The sequence below is a fragment of the Myotis davidii genome, unplaced genomic scaffold (genome assembly GCF_000327345.1).
Source record: "Myotis davidii unplaced genomic scaffold, ASM32734v1 scaffold2941, whole genome shotgun sequence".
Taxonomy (NCBI): Eukaryota; Metazoa; Chordata; class Mammalia; order Chiroptera; family Vespertilionidae; genus Myotis; species Myotis davidii.
In genome coordinates this window covers 93,045-93,312 of record NW_006291618.1, presented here as the reverse complement: position 1 = coordinate 93,312, position 268 = coordinate 93,045, and positions in this window count along the sequence as shown.

Genomic DNA, 268 nt, shown 5'->3' with positions numbered 1-268 from the left:
CCAGATAACCTTCTGGATGACCTTCTGGATGAAGCCAGTGCTGCCAGGGAAGCCCAGGTCCCAGGTGCCAGAGACAAGCAGGTGCCAGCAGCCGGGGGAAGGAAGGCCTGCTCTGGCAGGAATTTCATGGATTGGGTCTCTAATATATATATATATTATTTAAAATAATTGTCACAACACAGAAAATGTAAAAGTCTAGATTTATCAAATATGTCACTAAAAATTTCAAGGGAAGAGTTGAGAGAAACCACTGCCTGACACCAGCAAT